General features: G+C 53.5%; 1 pseudogene; it reads right to left on the bottom strand.

Moving 5' to 3' along the window:
• LOC138262442 (lamin-B2.L-like) overlaps positions 1 to 15,420 on the bottom strand; it is a 177,138-nt pseudogene extending 161,718 nt beyond the window's left edge.
• Positions 15,421 to 16,110: the final 690 nt, after the last annotated feature.

Here is a 16,110-nt window from a genome sequence, read left to right as displayed (position 1 = left end):
CCAAGCCCTTGGAGATTCTTCTCAAGCAGGACTAAACCACAAAGTCCAGTCTTTGTCCCCTTTTGCAGGCAGAAGCAGCAACTGCAGGATAACCCAGCAAAGCAGAGTCACAGGCAGAGGCAGCACCTCTCCTCAGCTTTTAAGCTCTTCTCCTTGTCAGAGGCTCCTCTTGGTTTCAGAAGCAAATCTTGTAGAAATCTAAAGTCTGGAGTTTTGGGTCCAGGGTTCAGGGGGGTTATAGACTGCATTGTGTGAGGGCAGGCACAGCCCATTCAGTTGTAAGTGACCACTCCTCCCTCCACTCTAGCCCAGATGGCTCATCAGGATATGCAAGCTACACCCCAGCTCCTTTTGTGCTACTCTCTAGAGGAGATTCACAAGCAACCCAACTGTCAGTTTGACCCAGACAGGGAATTCACAAACAGGCAGTCACAGAATGGTCTGAGCAAGAAAACACCTACTTTTTAAAACGGTAATTTTTAAACAAACAATCTAAAAACTAACTTTACTAAAAGATGCATTTTTAAATTGTGAGTTCAGAGATCCCAAGCTCCAAATCTTTATCTGCTCTCAAAGGGAAGCTGCATTTTAAGGTTATTTAAAGGCAGCGCCATGTTAACCTGGGAGAGAGATATGCCTTGCAACAGTGAAAACTGAATTTGGCAGTATTTCATTGTTAGGACATGTAAAACACATCAGTACATGCCCCACCTTTAACATACACTGCACCCTGCCTCTGGGCTGTCTAGGGCCTACCTTAGGGGTGCCTTACATGTGTAAAAAGGGAAGGTTTGGGCCTGGCAAGTGGATACACCTTCCAGGTCAAGGTGGCAATTTAAAACTGTACACACAGACACTGCAGTGGCAGGTCTGAGCCATGTTTTTCAGGGCTACTTATGTGGGTGGCACAGTCAGTGCTGCAAGCCCACTAATAGCAATGGATTTACAGGTCCTAGGCACCTCTAGTGCACTTTACTAGGGAATAACTGTAGGAGGCTGGCCTGGCTTATAGTGGGTACCTTATGGTACTTACACCTTGTGCCAGGTCCAGTTATCCCTTATTAGTAGATTAGTAGTGTTCTAGCAGCTTAGGCTGATAGAGGTAGCTAAGCAGAGCAGCTTAGGCTAATCTAGGAGACATGCAAAGCTCCTACTATACAACTTATATCATATAGCACTATATCTTAAGAATCACAATATTCAGAGTTACTAAAAATAAAGGTACTTTATTTTAGGGACAACATGTCAAAAATATCTCAGAGGATATACTCCCTTAGGAGGTAAGTAAAATGCACAAAATATACACACAACCCAAAATCAGGTAAGGAAACAGTAGTGCAAACACTATAGAATACAATAGGATGCAATAGGCTTAGGGGCAACACAAACCATATACTAAGAAAGTGGAATGCAAACCACTTAGGGATCCCGGGCCTAGTGTAGTGTTTAGAGGGTCGCTGGGAGTGTAAGAAAACAATAAGGGTGTCCAAGATACCCCACCCCAAGACCCTGAAAAGTAGCAGTGAAGTGACTCTTCTTCCCCAGAAACAAACTAAAGTCGTGATAGGAGATTCTGCAAAGACCACAACTGACTGCAAAGCAAAGCACTGAAGACGGATTCCTGGACCTGAGGACCTGTAAAGGAAGGGGACCGAGTCCAAGAGTCACAAAAGTGTCCAGGGGTGGCAGGATCCCACTAAACCCCGGATGAAGGTGCAAAATGGCTGCCGCTGGGTGGAAGAAGCTGAAGATTCTGCAACAATGGAAGATGCCTTCTCCTTTGCAAAGGAGATGTCCCACAGAGTGCTGGAGGATGCAGAGTTGTTTCTTTGGAGAAAGACCACGAGCAAGCCTTGCTAGCTGCAAAGGTTGTGGTTAAAGAAAAAGGGTGCTGCCCGGGCCCAGGAAGGACCATGAGGTCGCCACTTGGAAGAGGAGACAGAGGGGGCCCTCAGCAACACAGAGAGCCTATGTACAAGATGGCAGCACCTGCAGAAGTACTTGAACACAGGTTCAAGAAAACTGAGCATGGCAGTCATCTCAACACTCCAAAAGAGGGTCCCACGAAGCTGGTGGTCAACTCAGCGAGTTGAGCAATGCAGGACGGAGTGCTGGGGACCTCGGCTGTGTTGTGCACGAAGGATCCCTTGCAAAAGTGCACAGAAGCCCTAGCAGCTGCAGTTCACGCAGTATACAGGACTACTGTCTGGAGAGGGAAGGCAAGGACTTACCTCCTCCAAATTTGGACAGATGGACCACTGGACTGTCGGGGTCACTTGGATACACCACCTGTGTTCCAGGGACCACGCTCGTCATGATGAGAGGGGACACAGAGGACCAGCGAAGCTGAAGTTGGTGCCTGCGTTAGCAGGGGGAGGACTCTGTCAACCCACAGGAGATTTCTTCTTGGCTTCTAGTGCAGGGTGAAGGCAGACAGCCCCCAGAGCATGCACCACCAGCAAACAGTCAAGAAAGCCAGCAGGATTAGGAGCTGCAATGTCACTGGTAGTCTTCTTGTTACTTTGTTGCAGTTTTGCAGGTGTCCTGGAGCACTCAGCGGTCGATCTTTGGCAGAAGTCGAAGAGGGAGATGCAGAGGAACTCTGGTGAATTCTTGCATGTTGTTATCTGAGGAAAAACCCACAGGAGAGACCCTAAATAGCCCTCAGAGGAGGATTGCCCACCTAGTGAGGTAAGCACCTATAAGGAGGGGTCTCTGACGTCACCTGCTGGCAATGGCCACTCAGAGGCCTCCATTGTGCCAGCACACCTCTGTATTCAAGATGGCAGAGGTCTGGGACACACTAGAGGAGCTCTGGGCACCACCCCTTGGGTGGTGATGGACAGGGGAGTGGTCACTCCCCTTTCCTTTGTCCAGTTTCATGCCAGAGCAGGGACTGGGGGCTCCCTGAACCGGTGTAGACTGGCTTATGCAAGGAGGGCCCTATCTGTGCCCTTCAAAGCATGTCCAGAGGCTGGGGGAGGCTACTCCTCCCCAGCCTTTAACACCTATTTACAAAGGGAGAGGGTGTAACACCCTCTCTCAGAGGAAATTCTTTGTTTTGCCTTCCTGCGACTGGGCTGCCCAGACCCCAGGAAGGCAGAAGCCTGTCTGAGGGTTGGCAGCAGCAGTAGCTGCAGTGAAAACCCCAGAGAGCTGGTTTGGCAGTACCCGGGATCCATGGTGGAGCCCCGGGATGTATGGGATTGGCACCCCAATACCAGATTTGGCATGGGCGGGGCAATTCCATGATCTTAGACATGTTACATGGCCATATTCGGAGTTACCATTGTGAAGCTACATATAGGTATTGACCTCTATGTAATGCACGCGTGTAATGGTGTCCCCGCACTCACAAAGTCTGGGGAAATTGCCCTGAACTATGTGGGGGCACCTTGGCTAGTGCCAGGGTGCCCTCACACTTAGTAACTTTGCACCTAACCTTCGCCAATTGAGGGTTAGACATATAGGTGACTTATAAGTTACTTAAGTGCAGTGTAAAATGGCTGTGAAATAACGTGGACATTATTTCACTCAGGCTGCAGTGGCAGTCCTGTGTAAGAATTGTCTGAGCTCCCTATGGGTGGCAAAAGAAATGCTGCAGCCCATAGGGATCTCCTGGAACCCCAATACCATGGGTACCTAGGTACCATATACTAGGGAATTATAAGGGTGTTCCAGTGTGCCAATTAGAATTGGTAAAAATGGTCACTAGCCTATAGTGACAATTTTAAAGGCACAGAGAGCATAAGCACTGAGGTTCTGATTAGCAGAACCTCAGTGACACAGTTAGGCCCTCATTCTGACCCTGGCGGTCGGTGATAAAGCGGCGGCCAACCCGCCAACAGGCCGGCGGTCCAAAATATGCAATTCTGACCCTGGCGGGAACCGCCAACACAGCCCGCCGCATTAACACTCCGCCCGCCACGGCGGAACTAACAAACAGCGCGGCGGTCCCCGCCAACAGCCAGGCGGCAGACAATGTACCGCCCACCCTATCACGACCCACCAATCCGCCACCTTTTCCGGGGCGGGAGCACCGCCGATAAAAACACGGCGGAAACAGACTACGAACGGGAAAACGCTCACCTCCACATACTCCACGCGAGATTCCGGCAGTATGGAACCCGAGTTGCAGGTCATCCCCGCACTCCTATACCTGCTCCTGTACCAGGAGCACGCCCGGCAGCGCGGAAGACATCGGTGAGTACTGCACCTACGACACAGGGGAGGGAAAAGATTACCGGCACACACCCACCCACCCACACCCACTACAACACACACATCAATGCATTCCCACAGATCACTGTCACAACCCACAAACCCCCCCCTCCGAAATAATGCAAAGACCAAAAGAAGAGAACTTAAACGGGCAGATATATTGAAATATGGACAGCAGTAATCCCAATAAGTAAATAAACTATGTACAAAATATATACAGCTACTAAATGTAGTCCAACCACTGTCTGTGGACCACAGGGGTCCTGAGCAAAGGGGCAAGGCCCAGTCCCACGACAAGAACTCCACGGAGAGAACACTGCAGGGGCATCAGAAAGAAAAAAGGACAGGCACCTCAGGGGGAAGGGAAGGGGGGGCACCTCAGCCACTTGAGTACACAACACCAGATCCACGAGGGGACTCCATGACCACTGGCCCATCCTGGGGAGAGCAAAGCCACAGTCCATACAGTCCATACAGTGGGTGGCCTGCCCACTGGGCCATCCTGGGGAGAGCAAAGCCACAGTCCATACAGTCCATACAGTGGGTGGCCTGCCCACTGGGCCATCCTGGGGAGAGCAAAGCCACAGTCCATACAGTCCATACAGTGGGTGGCCTGCCCACTGGGCCATCCTGGGGAGAGCAAAGCCACAGTCCATACAGTCCATACAGTGGGTGGCCTGCCCACTGGGCCATCCTGGGGAGAGCAAAGCCACAGTCCATACAGTCCATACAGTGGGTGGCCTGCTCACTGGGCCATCCTGGGGAGTGCAAAGCCACAGTCCATACAGTCCATAACAGACTCCACTGCCACTGGAGGAGGCATGTTGGCCAGAGGACATCCTGCAGCCCTGCCCGAGACAGATCCTGCCCTGCCACGTCTGCCAAAGGGCCAGCGGTTCTTGCCTTGAAGGGCCCAGTTCAGCGGTTCTTGCCTTGAAGGGCCCAGTTCAGCGGTTCTTGAGACGGCGGTCCCCAGCGGAGCGGTGCTGGAGACGGCGGGGCCCAGTTCAGCGGTTCTTGCCTTGAAGGGCCCAGTTCAGCGGTTCTTGAGACGGCGGTCCCCAGCGGAGCGGTGCTGGAGACGGCGGGGCCCAGTTCAGCGGTTCTTGCCTTGAAGGGCCCAGTTCAGCGGTTCTTGAGACGGCGGTCCCCAGCGGAGCGGTGCTGGAGACGGCGGGGCCCAGTTCAGCGGTTCTTGACACGGCGGTCCCCAGCGGAGCGGTGCTGGAGACGGCGGGGCCCAGTTCAGTGGTTCTTGAGACGGCGGTCCCCAGCGGAGCGGTTCTGGAGACGGCAGGGCCCAGTTCAGCGGTTCTTGAGACGGCGGTCCCCAGCGGAGCGGTGCTGGAAACGGCGGACATTCTATGGCCAACTGCTCATTGCCTGGTGGTGCCCTCCTGGGCAGCGGGGATGGTGCTCCTTCAATGCCCACCTGGGCTGTGGGTGGTGGGGCCCTCCTGGCCAGCTGGGCTGGGTCCTCCCTGGGCAGCGGCTATGGGGGTGGTGGGCTCTCCCGGGGCAGCTGTGCCGGTTCCTCCCGGGGCAGCGGCTATGGGGGTTGCGGGCTCCTCCTGGGCAGCTGTGACGGGTCCTCCATGGGCAGCAGGCCTGCTGCCTGACTTCTCCGCCTTGCTGCCCTTGCCCTCCTTAGTCGGGAGTCTGTGGCCCTTTCCTCCCTTTGGAGCTGTGGCTGTTGACGGTGGCTGGCTAGTGTCCTGGGGGGATATCGAATCCGGGCTCCGGTGGCAGCCCTTCCGCCTTCTGCTCCTCTTCCCAGGGGGTGGGCTGGCTGTCCCCTTGCTGCTGGGCGAAGATCCAGACCTGCGGGCTGGTGGGCTCCAATACCCCTGCACCCTTGTCAAGGGGGCTGCAGGGCTGGTGGTGGCTGAGGTGCTCTTTTTACCCCGACGAGAAGGAGGGGGGGGGCTCAGGGTCAGGAAAGAAGGTAGCAGTAGAGAGATAGATTTTCTTGGGACAATGGAGAGTGGTAGGTACAGTGGGTATGGGAGTGGAGGGAGAGGATGTGGTTGTAGGCGAGACAAGTTTGCTGTCTTTGGGTGCAGGTGCAGGAGCGGGAGGCTGTCGTGAGGTGGATGGCTGTTGGGTGGGTGGCTGCGTTTGTGTGGTGTGGAAGAGGGGGTGACAGACACAGTGGGAGAGGACACAGGGGACGTGTAAATGGCAGTGGGGGTGGTGACTGCACGTGTGCGGACTGTACTGGAGGGTGTGCTGGTGATGGAAACACTGGCTGATGGTGAGGTGAATGAAGGTGTGAGTGTAGACGTCACAGGGAGGGAGGAGGGAGACGAGGAGGTGGGGGTCACAGAGGTGGAATTGACTGTTGGCATGTCTGCATCGGAATGTTGCTTGTGTGAATGTCTGCGTGATCTGTGGTGCTTGTGTTTGGATGAGCTGCTCTTGGGTGTTGAGGTGTGTGCAGGCTGGTCTGATGGTGTGGGTGGGACAGGCAGAGGAACAGGAGACTGGGAGGAGGGAGTTAGTAGAGGGAGGCAGGAGACAGGGACAATGGCTGCCGTCAGTGCTGAGGCCAGAGCCTGGAACGATCGCTGATGGGCAGCCTGACCCGAATGAATGCCCTCCAGGTACGCATTGCTGCGATGAACCTCCCTCTCCACCCCCTGGATGGCATTCAAAAGGGTAGTCTGCCCAACAATGAGCGTTCGGAGGAGGTCAATGACCTCCTCACTGAGGGCAGCGGGGGTAACAGGGGCAGGGCCTGAGGTGCCTGGGGCGAAGGAGATGCCCGGCTTCCTGGCAGAGCGGGCACGGGGCGAACGCTGAGGGGCTGCTGGGAGGGCGGAGATGGTGCGCTGGGTGGCGGCAGTACCTGTAATGGCGGGGGGCACGGATGGTGCCACCCCCGCAAGGGAGCTCCCTTCCGAGGACGTGTCCGTGTCGCTGCAGGCTCCAGTCGTCCCCGTTGTGGAGCTCCCCTCGCCCTCCGTCTCACTGGTCCAGTCAGACTCTGTGGCATGGCCCTCCTGGGCCATGTGAGATGCAGCTCCCTCCTGCCCCGATGCCACTTCTCCTCCGCCTGATGATGCTGATGCACACAAGCACAGAAAGACAAACAAAAAGTGGGGGGGAGAGAGAAATAAAGAGATTTTGAGTACATGGATCACCGGTACAGTTAGCGGACATGACAGACACAGATGCCCCCTGCACTAAGTTGCGCACTTGGGGTCCGCTACGCATTCCGTGGAACATGCCCTACATGCCTAGAGTTGACAACTGCACCCATGGATGACACGGCCCAGGGATGGCTGTACTGACACACTACTGAGGGTGGTGGCTGGGGACACAGGGGCTTACGGGGGTGCCCAGCCTACAGATATTGCCCTGGCCTAGGGGGACCCACAGCCCTCCTCCCCCACCCAGACACCTCCACTGCGCGACAACAGAGTAGATGATGCTTGTACTCACCCCCTTGTGTCTGCTGTGCTGCCCTCACGCGCCCATCCAAATCAGGGTAGGCCACCGCCAGGATCCGGAACATCAGGGGGGTCAGTTGACGGCAGGCACCCCGCCTACGTTGGGAGGCCATCCCCAGCAGAGACTCGGCGGTCTTCTTGGTCCCGCGGCGGATGTCCTCCCTCCTCTTGCGGCAGTGGGTGCCCCGTCGATGGTGGACCCCCAGGGTCCGGACTTCCTTGGCGATGGCACGCCAAATCCCGATCTTCTCATGGGCGCGGACCTATGTGACACGTACAGGGAGGGAGAAATACCACATTCAAGTTTGTCTGCATTTTCGTTGCCAGTGGCCCAACGCCCCCCATCCCCGCCAGGCCCCCCGCCATGCCCCCCGCCAGGCCCAACATGCCCCCCATCCCCGCCATGCCCCCCGCCAGGCCCAACATGCCCCCCATCCCCGCCAGGCCCCCCGCCAGGCCCCCGCCAGGCCCAACATGCCCCCCATTCCCGCCAGGCCCCCGCCATGCCCCCCGCCAGGCCCAACATGCCAGCCAGTGGCCCCAAATCCATATAGAATTAAACTCACTTGTTGGTCTGGAGGACCGTAGAGTAGCGCATACTGGGGGAGGACCCCATCCACAAGTTTCTCCAACTCCTCTCCAGTGAAGGCAGGGGCCCTTTCCCCAGTCGCAGTAGCCATTGTCCCTTCCAGACCGAGGTCACAGCAACACTTGCAGTATAGGTCCTCTCCTGTGAAAGTTCAAGTCGCAAGTGGATAAGTAGATAGAAAATGGCGGTCACGCCCGCGGCGGTGCGTACTGCGGCGGTGCGTACCGCCACCGCCGGCGCCCTTCGCCATTGGCTCCTGAAACCCATAGGCTTCAATGTTAACCAATGCGGCTTCGCGCCGCGGTCTTCGACCGCCGACCGCCGCGGTGTGCCACGCCAGCGCATTGACCTCACATCCCATTGTCACACTTCACAGGTCAGGCAACCGCCATTTCGAGGGTCCACATGGCTCAATTTCAACTGCGTCACACAGGCCTAGGCCTTGCATAGCAACTCAGACACGCCATTCACTGCATAGAGAATCGTTTACTGTGCAAGCTGTGAGTACGTACCTGTGGGTTGCTTGACTCTGTGCTCCATGTTGTCCTTCCTAGGCACTGTCCGCTGGGTTTGGCGAGGAGACGGATGAATCCTCGCGTGTACCGACCGCTGGTGGACCTGTCGACAATGGAAGAACGCCACATTATCCTGACCTACCGGCTTGACCGTGCCACTATACATGAACTGTGTGCCCAGCTGGAGCCCGACCTGATGTCCCCCATCCGCCAACCCACAGGGATTCCCCCTCTGGTGCAGGTCCTGTCAGTACTCCATTTCTTGGCAAGTGGGTCATTTCAGACAACAGTGGGAATTGCTTCTGGGATGTCTCAGCCCATGTTTTCGAAGGTGTTATCCAGAGCGTTGTCTGCCCTGATGAAATACGTGAGGAGCTACATCATTTTCCCTGAGGTGGGCGAATTGGCTACAGTGAAGGGTGATTTCTACGCCCTTGGACATATTCCCAACGTCATTGGTGCCATTGATGGGACCCATGTGGCTTTGGTTCCCCCAAGAGACAGGGAGCAGGTGTACAGGAACAGAAAAAGTTACCATTCCATGAACATCCAGGTGGTGTGTTTGGCTGACCAGTACATCTCGCATGTAAATGCCAAGTTCCCTGGGTCAGTGCATGACGCCTACATCCTGAGGAATAGCAGCATCCCTTACGTGATGGAACAGCTAGAGAGACACCGTGTATGGCTATTGGGGGACTCTGGGTACCCCAACCTGTCGTGGCTACTGACCCCAGTAAGGAATCCCCGGACCAGGGCAGAGGAACGGTACAATGAGGCCCATGGGCGTACTAGGAGGGTGATCGAACGCACCTTTGGCCTCCTAAAGGCCAGGTTTAGGTGCCTGCATATGACAGGTGGATCCCTAATGTACTCACCTAAGAAGGTGTGTCACATCATCGTGGCCTGCTGCATGCTTCACAACCTGGATTTGCGCCGCCAGGTGCCTTTCCTGCAGGAGGATGGTTGAGACGGTGGTGTAGTGGCAGCTGTGGAACCTGTGGAGAGTGACGAGGAGGAAGACGACGGGGCTGAAACAGACAACAGGGACAGAATCATTGAACAGTACTTCCAATAGGACACAGGTAACAATTCAAACATAATTTAGTAAATGTGAACTACTCTCCTGCATCTCTGCTGCCTGTCTATTTGCCCCAGTGTATGATGACTGAGTTGTGGCTTTTCCCTCCCTATTTCAGATCTGGGGTCCCCACAACAAGTCCTGTGCTTCGTTTCCCCATGGACTACAGCTTTGTGGCAGCTGTTTGTTGACTTCACTATGTACAAGGACATATTTGCACTGTCATGTCAATTACAATATTTTGAAATCACAGCCAGACTCCAGATAGTTTTGTGCTAAATGGGTGTTTATTTCAGTGCTCAAAATGGGATGGGTGGTTTCAAGTGGGTGGGGGCTATGGTGAAGGAATGTCCATGGCAGAGTCCAGAGTAACAGTCACACAGGTGCATTGTCCAGAGGCCTGTGGAGAGATGGAGCATGGGCAGTTCAAGGATGGACAGGGTGACAATGTGGGACAGTGGGCTGACATCAGGTGGTATCCTTTGCTGGCGGGGGTCTTGACATCCTACTCTGTCTTCTTGCGAGATCTCAGGGCCCTCTTGCGGGGTGGTTCTTCTCCTGCAGGAGGTGGGGGTCTGGTGGGCTGCTGTTGTGCGGGGGCCTCCTGTCCACTAGCGCCGGCGGAGGTGGTTGGCTGTTCTTGGTCCAGGCTAGTGGCAGGGGCCCTTTGTTGTTGTTGAGTGTCCGTCCTGGTGTTGATGAGGTCCTGCAGCAGCCCTACCATGGTAACCAGGGTGGAGGTGAGGGCTCTGATGTCCTCCCTGTACCCCCGATAGTGTTCCTCCTGCAGTACCTGGATCTCCTGGAACCGGGCCAGTACCGTCGCCATCGTCTCCTGGGAGCGGTTGTATGCTCCCATGATGGTGGTGAGGGCCTCGTGGAGAGTGGGTTCCCTGGGCCCGTCCCCCCCCTGTCGCACAGCTGCCCTCCGAGTTGCCCTGTTTCCCTGGGCCTCTGCCCCCTGGCCGGTGTGCCCACTACCACTGCCCCCGGTCCCTGTTGTTGTTGGGGTGGTGGGTTATCCTGGGTGCCCTGTAGTGGTAGACACACCGCAGATTGACGCGCCCTGGAGACAGAGGCATGGGCCCGCTGGGTGGGAGCTGTGCTGGTGTTCCCAGAGGGGTTTGGGTCTGTAGTGGCCTGTGCCTGTGTGAGGGGAACCGACTGTCCAGAGGTCCCCGATGGTCCGGGCTGGTCATCGGTGTCCAGGTCGACAGAGCTGCTGTCATCGCTGACGGCCTCTTGGGTGGGGGGTGTGGAGAATTCTGGGCCCTCCGTGGCGGTGTGTTGACGGTCGGGTCCTGCAGGGGTATAGAGGTATGGTTATAGTTTCAATGTGTGGCATATGGGTGTATCTGTGGGTTCCCGTGTCCCCAAGTGCTGGCATTCGTGTGTGGGGGCTTTGGTGAGGGTGGCTTGTGGGGGGGATGTGTATATGCATTGGGCATGCTTTGGTGATGGGTGTCCATGCTTAGTGGACGCATGCAGGCCTAGGTTTTGGGATGTGTGGGTTGTGATGGTGAGACATTGGCAGGGAATAGGTGTGCTGGGGGTGGGGGTGAGGATGGTGGTGGGGGTGAGGGTGGGGGTGAGGATGGGGGTGGGGGTGAGGGTGGGGTTCGAGGATGGGGGTGAGGGTTGGGGTATGATTTGGCATGCAGGTGGGGGGAAGCAGTAGTGAAGCTTCAACTTACCAGTATCCATTCCTCCGCCGACTCCTGCAAGGCCGTCAGGATGCAGGATGTTCAAGACTTCCTCCTCCCATGTTGTAAATTGTGGGGGTTGAGGTGGGGGTTCTCCGCCAGTCTTCTGCACGGCGATGTTGTGCCTGGATACCATGGAACGCACCTTCCCCCGTAGGTCGTTCCATCGCTTCCTGATGTCTTCCCGATTTCTGGGGTGCTGTCCCACAGCGTTGACCCTGTCCACTATTCTTTGCCATAGCTCCATCTTCCTGGCAATGGTGGTGTGCTGCACCTGTGTCCTGAAGAGCTGGGGCTCTACCCGAACTATTTCCTCCACCATGACCCTGAGTTCTGCGTCAGAAAACCTGGGGTGTCTTTGGGGTGCCATGGGGTGGTGTGGATGAGGTGTGGGGTGGTGTATGTGTTGTAGAGTGTGGTGAGTGTGGTGGTGTATGGTGTTTTGTGCGTGGATATTGTGTGGGTGATGTTGTGATTTGGCTCTGTGTGATGGTGTACTCTATTCTGTGCTGTCTCTCTCTGGCCTTCAGTCACAATTGTGGTCGTAAGGGTTTGTGGGTGATGTAGGTGTGTGTTTTATATTGTAATGGGTGTGTGGGAGTGGTGTGTGTATGTGTCTCAGGTGTGTGTATTTTGAATTGCACAATGTGGCTGTGTTTTGTAAATGTGTGTGTATTTTGAGCGCGGCGGTGTGTACCGCCAATGGAATACCGCGGTTGAAAGACCGCTGCGGGGATTTGTGGGTCGGAATAGCATGGGCATATTTCTGTTGGCGTGACGGTCGAGGTTTGGTCATCGCCAGTTTTTCGCTGGCCGTTGGTGTGGGGAACTTTTGTTGTTGTCGGGTTTTTGGCGGTTTGCCAGTTGCGGGTCAGAATGACCGTGGCAGTTTACCGCGACCGCGGCGGTGTTATGGCGGTCTTCTGACCGTCAGTAAGCCCCTTTTACCACCGAGGTCAGAATGACCCCCTATGTGTTGGTAAAGCTTGATATTGGTTTGGAATATACCACAGCAGTTGTTAGCTGTAGGTGGAGTGGTGACTCAGACTTGTTTGTGGTATATTGTATGTTCCTGTTCTTGTGAAATGGTTTCATTGGATTGTGTTGATAGTCTTGACAATCTTGGGGTAGTGGCTCAAGAACGTGGGAATTTTCATATTGATTCCAAACGGATGGTTATACTATTGCAAAAGTGTGTTCTGTAGTCCATATTTGAGGTAGTGTCCTGTTGTTGGATGGAAACTTCCACCACTTTGCACCACAATGGTGTCAGATGTAGAGACACTATGGTAGCCCTACAGTGCCAAACTGTGCTGTCCATTTTACCATGTGGCACTACGATGCAGTGCCACACTTAGCTACCCTTTGTGGCAGATGATGGTTGTGCCAGCCATCAAGTGTACGAAGGTGAATATCACACATTTATAGGATGATCTAATTTGGTGCACTAGTATCTCCGAGCTTCCAATATATGATTTATCACAGACACTTTTAACACATGCACAGTGCAGGTTTTGGGAAAGGGCACACCTATTTTTCACTTGGGTCCCTTAGTAGGTCAAGGACTATGACATCCTTGACCTTTACAGTTTTGCACAAACTCAGCTCCATGGTGGACCACTTTTACTATGTGGAACAGACATGGTGGAGTTAGGGGTGCTAAGGGGCGCATGTGATGTGGCACTGGAGTAGATGCTGCCCCATTTCTCATGATTCTGCCCCATGGTCTTTCATGGCAAGTTGATTTGTATTTGTATGTGTGAGACACAATACAGCAGACAGGTGTATGTGTACATTACATGGATGTCAGGTAGATGATATGTAGTTGGTAACGGCACTACTTGGGTGGCATTTGATACAGGTGCTGCCAGAGGCTTGCACACCATGATTTACATGGGACTGTGCCTATGTGTGACTTTATTTAAATAGCCATGACCTATGCCATTGACATAGCTGAGCTATACATTGTTTGGTGTGATGTGTGTGGGATCTTTATTTAGTTGTCAAACAGTGGACACTTGTAGTGGTTTGTGGGCAGCTTCAGTATGAAAAGGGGACATTGCTCCACCTGTCCACACATGGCATGTCAGTAAGGTTGTGGCTGTTTTATGTACATGTGGGTGTGACGTGCAATGATTGCAGTGTAGTGTGGCATGTTGTACATGTGTTGTTGCCTGTATATCTGTGTTCCCCTGCCCATGTGTATTTTGTGTGGTGTATATCTTGCTTGTCCTATATAGATGGTGTGTTGTGTGTGTAATGATTGGTATGGTGGCTTACCTACATGTAGACTATTGCCATATTACCTATCCTGGAACCGCTTGTTGATAATGGAATGGTGGAAAATGTAGGCATCATGGACGCTACTGGGATATTTTGCTAGGATGTTAGTGAAGAGCCCACGGTAGTCCATAATGGCCAACACATTGATTGAATGGGTGTGCTTGCAGTTCCTATATAGATGTTCCGTTGTTGGAGGTGCCACTAGTTGCACATGGGTGCAGTCCATTGCACCTAGCAAATGCGGGAACCAAGCAATTTGGTAGAAACCTTGCTTGGTCTCCTGCTGCAGATGCTGAGTTTTTGAGAAGCAGATATGGTGGGGTGTGAGGAGGGTGATATCGTCCAGGACCTTAGGGAGGAGGATCAAGAAAGATGGCTGGGACATACCAGCCACTTGTGCACCCATTATCTGGAAAGATCCAGACGCCAGCATGTGAAGGACAGCGAGAAGTTTTATCATGAGGGGAATAGTAGTGGGAGTTTTCACCCTTGCTGTGATGTGTGGCACAATGTGGTGAAGCAGACGTACAATGAACTCCTGGTTCAGTCTGCACATCCTGATATCATCTTGTTTCCTGAGGCCAAGGATGGTTGCCTGCTGTCTGAAGATCCTCTCCCATCTTCTCTGCTGCCTTCGTGGCTGCTGTGGTGGTGTTTGGGGTTGCTGCAGTGGCGGTGGAGGGACCTTCTGTCTTCGCTAACATCTGCGGCGTACCACTTGCATGTTGTCCTGGAGGCTACAAATGCTCCTTCTGTTTGTTTACCTTGCGTGGTGGTATGTGGGCCTCTTTTTAACACCTGGTCTGACCAAGCATTACATTTTGACGCTAATCAAACTTAGCACCATTTTTGTCGTCCGCTTCCTTAGTATGCATCATTTTTGTGTCGGGAAGTAAATAGAGGAGGAGGGCTAGCGTCATTTTCAGGAAGGGAACACCTACCTTGCATCTGATTGTCGCAATGACACTCCAAGGTGGGTTGGTGCTTCCTAAAAATGGCACTAATTCTAATATTTTGATGCTAGACGGGTCAAAAAAAATGACGCAAAAGAAGTGCAAATTATTCATAAATATGTTCCTAAATGTCTTACTTTTTAGTTATCTTGTCCAGGTCAGACTTGAATTTCCCAAGTTTGTTCTGAAGATTGGCTCGCTCCCTAGGAGACTCATCGAACATGGCCAGTTCACCCTCATACAAAGCTTCGTTCCACTTACCTAAAATAGGGGAATAAAAACAAATATTGATGGTTAATTCCCTTTAAAAAACTTTGATGTACGTGCCTGAGGTCCTAAAAGTATTGATATCACAATTAACACAACTAACCAGAGTAAATCCCTGGAATGGAGACTGAGCCGACTAGCAAGGGATATACAAATAAACATTTTACAATACAGCATCCCACTGACCGCGCTAACAAGCGTTAGGAGATGCTAATAAAGGACAGACAAGTAAAAACATTTTTTTTTTTTTTTTTAACGATGCATCTCGTACCCGGGCAATTACTAATGATTTCCCTGTCAGGAGACTGATGCGAATTCTGCGTTTGGCTGCTTGGCTCTCGTAGAAATTCAAATTCCATCTTCCACTAAGAATTGCAGCAGCCATGAACCCACATCTAAAGCGGCATTCATGTAGATAATGTGAGAAACTGTAGGTTTTGACTGTATGAATAGTGTTATATAATTAAAGTTCTGAAACTGCTGAGAAGTCAAGGATTCTATGTCAGGACCGGAGGCTTAGATTATGCTTCTCTTTTTATGCTTTAATAAACACAGCAGCCAATCAGAGAAGATGTTATTGAACCAAAACATATCCCAGAGTTCAAAGGATACACAATAACCATAGATAACACATAGGGGGTCATTCTAACTGTGACGGGCGGCGGAGGCCGCCCGCCAGAGTTCCCCCCTCCAGAACACCGCTCAGCGGTCATTACACCGCTGCGGTGATTCTGGGTTTCCCACTGGGCTGGCGGGCGACCGCCAAAAGGCCGCCCGCCAGCCCAGTGGGAAACTCCCTTCCCACGAGGAAGCCGGCTCCGAATGGAGCCGGCGGAGTGGGAAGGTGCGACGGGTGCAGTTGCACCCGTCGCGAATTTCACTGTCTGCAATGCAGACAGTGAAATTCAAAGTGGGGCCCGCTTACGGGGGCCCCTGCAGTGCCCATGCCATTGGCATGGGCACTGCAGGGGCCCCCAGGGGCCCCACGACACCCCATACCGCCATCCTGTTCCTGGCGGGCGAACCGCCAGGAACAGGATGGCGGTATG

Source organism: Pleurodeles waltl, chromosome 10 (genome assembly GCF_031143425.1).
Source record: "Pleurodeles waltl isolate 20211129_DDA chromosome 10, aPleWal1.hap1.20221129, whole genome shotgun sequence".
NCBI lineage: Eukaryota > Metazoa > Chordata > Amphibia > Caudata > Salamandridae > Pleurodeles > Pleurodeles waltl.
The sequence above is the reverse complement of the archived record's forward strand: the minus strand, read 5'-3'. Positions and strand labels throughout refer to the sequence as shown.